Here is a 4,730-nt window from a genome sequence, read left to right on the forward strand (position 1 = left end):
CAGGGTCCCCAAAAACAGCACAGGGAGGTGTGCACCTTCTCTCCAGGCCATATCCTGAGTCAGACACCATGGCACAAAGAGAAATGACTCTTTCCAAAGCATTTTGATTGTTTCAGGACTTTCTACTCTCCCTGAGACCTCTCCAAAGCTGGCTGGGCAGTGTGGTTTTCTGTCTCTCCTGAAAGTCATTTCCTCCTGCTGTGGCTGCCCTAATCAATTAGTGACCTATAAATAGCCTCCCTGATTGCACAGTGACATCCGGAGCACATCATCACCACCAGTTTCCTCCTCCACCTGGGGAGCAGGCTTTTTCCAGAGCATGGGGGGTGGGTGGGGAGCACCCCTCTGCCCAGCCCTCTTTAATGCTTCCCACCACCGGGTGACTTTCCACTCTCTGCCCATCTCCTCCCACTCCCATGCAACAAGAAATTCAGTTTTCAGCCTTTGATGTTCTGGTAACACTTGGACCAGCATAGAAAGGTTCCTAAGCTCTACCTGAGCTCCCTTTGGAGCGGTGGTCACTCCTACAAAATTCCACTGAAAAGCCCATTTATTCCATTTACTCCTGACCATCAGGGTCAGTGCGACCATCCCAGAGGATGTTCCAGCTTCCAGAAATGATGATCAACACGATCTCTGTTCATCAGCAAACCTCCCAATTCACTGGACAGGTCAAAAAGAGAGTCACGAAGCTTCGGAGGGTCACCCAGCACAGGGACCAGAGGGGAGTCTACAGCTGAGATCCAGCCTGGCAGCACCTACCTGGGACAGGCTTCTTCCCACCTGGTGACACTCCCAAAGTCTCAGGCAGGATGGCAATGTGTGGTCACCACTGCATGCTTATTTGCTGCAAGAAAGCCATCACTACCTACCTCTTTCTTCTGCTGACCAAAAAAATAATTAAATCATAAAGTCAGAGAATATCCTGAGTTGGAAGTCATCCACAAGGATCATCAAGTCCAGCTCCTGGCTCTGCACAGGACAACCCCAAGAATCCCACCATGTGCCTGAGACCACTGTCCTATATTAACAAGCAAAACATTCATCAAAATAGAGGGAATGGGGTGATCACGGTTGGCTGGCAGGTGCCCCTGCTTTTTCTGTCATTTTCCTTTCCCAGCTGATGTGCAAACCCCAAATCTAATGGGCCCACTGGACTTTTGCTCTGCACCCGTCCAGTAGATGAGCAATTGAGGGCTTTCACTTTTAAGTTACTACAGCAGCCAAGCTGGCTCACAAACCTGGAAATACAGGAATTCAGAGTTTTTTAAATGTGTATGTGTAGAAGAGAAATCCAAGCTCATCCGTCAGAATATACATATCTCATTTATATTTTTTTGACCTCCCTCACTGGGGTCTTGCCTGGGCCATGCGGCAGGGCTGTCCCACAGAAGCTGCTATTCTGAGGAGCCAAGACACTCAGTAGTTAAAAGATTTCTTATTTTCTTATATCTCGCCTCCAAAGGGCTGCCTCTGGCACCACCAGAGGAAGTCACCCAGTGTTTTGTTCTCGTAAACTGCCCCTTTGATCAGCTGTGATTTGAGTGGATCAAACAGCTCTGAGGACGTAACCACAAATCCCAGGACATGCTATGACGGGCAGGGAAGCGGTGTCTCCAGCATGAGCTGGCAAAGCCTTGGCCATCACAGCCAGGAAACAGCCCCCCACCCTGACCCAGCCCAAAACCCCCAGTGGGCATCTCCAGGTTGCCACAATGGCCACAGCTGACGGTCTGGCTGGAGCAAAGCTCCTGGGACAAGGCTCAGCAGGGAAACACTCCTGCCCTGCCAGCACGCTGGGCCACAGCGCTGGCGCTGTGCTGCCGAGCCCCAGGCACACGGAGGGTTTTCTCACCATCCCAGTCAGTACTGACTGCTCCATGGCTGCTTCCTTTTGCCCAGCTCCTTCCCCGTCTTTGGGAACTCAAACAGCCCTCATACCTGCTGTATGGGGCAATCCCCATCCCTGAGCAGCAGAGCCAGCTCGGTGGTATCTGACCCCAACCTGGATGAAAGGCAGCCTCAGTTAAGTGTCCATGCTCATCATCCTGGGCACACAAAGAAGGGCTTGGGTGGAAAATTAGATTCTCAAAGATCAGGCTTACCACAACTTTACGTGTTTGACATATTTTTTCCACATATAATAAGCAAGGGACAGGAGCTGAGCACACCGTTCCTCAGGAGGGACCTGAGTTGGTCCCTACACCTCATCTCCCAATAAAATACTTGGATATACACAAACCACCATGTTCCATATGTCTTAGAAGTGTGTTGGTCTGGGAGCAGCTTCCCTACAAAGCAATGTCCAACCATTTGGTGCCACAAAAGCGCAGCCCATGTAGAATCTCTGCTGGCTAATAAAGGGTTGAGTGCACGTCATGCTCTTTCACGTCTGTGGTAGCACTAACAAGCCCTTTTCTCTACCAGTTCAGCTCTTTGCACTCACACTTTCAGGGGCCTTGAAAAACCCAGAAAAACAGTGAGAAAGGCACACTGAGCTTACATAACTGATGTGCACAAAACAGAGCATGTGGGATAGTACTGGCTTTTGTGCTCCAAAAAAAGGGAGCAGAGGGTCTGCTGGTGGACTGGATGAGACCAGCCATCATGGGAGACAGAACACAGTCCCCCTCCAGTCAGCCACCCTCCTCTCCATCAAAGGGACACCAGCCTCCACAATTCGCTTGGGGCACAAGTCCTCTCTCAGCTACCTTTTGCCAGCTCACATGGCTGCCAGCTCATGGCCAGAGAGCTCATTTGCCTGGTTTTGGTGTTTTTCTTAAATCTCAGCTGCTAGAGTCAGGAGAACATTGGTTCGGTTGTGATCCATATTTTTGACCTAAAAACACGGGCAATTTTAGCACTTGGAATTACAACGGGGAACAAAAACCCTCTCTCTCTCTCTCCAAAACCCAGCAGACGGATAAAAACAACATCCAAAATGTTCATTTTGGTCAAATTTCTTGATTCTGGTCATTCACACCGACATGGAACAGAGAGATGTTGAACTCCCACTGGCAGATGCTTGGGCTCAGCAGGGAAACGGGACAAAAAAGGTAAAACCCTACACAAGATAAAGGCACACAAGGTATGAGACAAGGATGGTGCTGGACCAGGCTGGGTAGGAGATGGAGGATGAAATTCCTCCATCAGAGGCTTTGCCATGGAGAAAGGGTGGTGGCAGATGCCAGGCAGGGAGGTGGCATGCCCAGGGCTGCCAAGGGCTAGGGACCAGCCCTAGCAGGCCCTTTACATGGACCAGCCTTAAGCATATTTCCACACAGCTGGAGGGAAACCCCAGCTGCAGTCCTGAAAAATAACAAATAATAAAAGTGGCTGTGAGCAGCAGCAGGGCTGGCAGGAAACATTCCCAGTAGCAGCTGCTTCCTGAGTGCGACATTTATTTGATCCCCTGGCACCATCTGGGCCATGCCCTACTCTTTGTTTTCATTAAGAGTTTAGGAAAACAATTCAGCTTTGACTAATTGCTCTTTAAGGTCCCAGGCTCACCCTTTCTCCTCCCCCCACATTTCCTCTCCCAACCCCTCACGCTCCATCCATGCCCTCCATCCCCTCCAGCCAGCTCTCCCCTTCCATCCACGCCACATAACACCCACTGCCCCTGTGTTCCCAGTCATACCTGGTGTCCCCTAGTGCCAGGCAGGGCACATCTTCATGTGTTGTCTCCCACGAGCATCCTCCTTTGCCTGCACAGGCAGCACTGGCACAAGCACAGCAACACATGCCACAAAGTGCCAGGCAAACCCTGAGATGTCCCGCTGTGCTGGGGTGGAGCTGTGGGCAAGGGAGATGAAGCGGGTCAGCAGCACCATCCAGGACAACCGTGCTGTGAGCAGACACCTCCCAAATCCTGTGGGCAGGGAGCTGCCGGTGCCCTGCCCAGACCCCTCACAGTCCTCTTTCCATCTTCAACATGAGCATGCAGTCCTGGGGGAAGCAGCCCTACGACCCAGCCCGGAGACAGGGCCTGTTTTGTTGAATGTGTATTTTCCACCCTGGAATAATGAGAGAGTAAAAAGTCAAGCCTTGATTTGAAATCCTTGCCATGCTGGGAGGGGGGTTGTTATTGCACAGGACTTGCATGTTCCCCCCTCACCCGGTGTCCTCACCTGATGGCTTTAGCAGGATTCGAAGGGAGGACAAGGAACCAGAGGAATTCCGGCCCCCTAATTACACTTGCTGGGAAGAATTTGCTTTTGCAATATCCCTGCTGAGTTAACCTAACAAGCATGGAGACGAGCCTTTCTTATTTAATTAGCAGCTCCACCGTGAAGTCCCCTTCACAGCACGCACACACTGGCTGCCCCCTCCTCGAGAGCCCTGCCGGTGTTTGTTCCCTCTCCCCTCACCCTTTGCCCTTTGCAATCCTCTGCGAAAGCTCAAAGCACTTTTATGCCTTCCTACTCCCACTTTCCGGTCCTAAAAAGTGTGCTTGGGTCGAGGCAGCAGCTCTGTTTCCTTGCTCCTTCCTAACAAGTGCTTCCTGCTCCTTGCTGCCTGTGATTATGTGGAGCTCACGAAGCGCTGGGATTTCCTCCCCTGGAAACCCCGCTGGCTCCACGGTGCTCTCTGCTCTGCTCTCCTCGGAGGGCTGGGTAACTCATTACTCCAGCCCTGCAATCTCGGCTGGGAAAGCAGCCGCGTGCCGCGTCGCAGCCACCAGCCGTGCTCCCGCTTCCTACAGCGGCAGGGGTGGCGGGGGCGCGAGC

This window comes from Corvus brachyrhynchos, unplaced genomic scaffold, assembly GCF_000691975.1.
Source record: "Corvus brachyrhynchos isolate BGI_N302 unplaced genomic scaffold, ASM69197v1 scaffold4, whole genome shotgun sequence".
Classification (NCBI taxonomy): Eukaryota; Metazoa; Chordata; class Aves; order Passeriformes; family Corvidae; genus Corvus; species Corvus brachyrhynchos.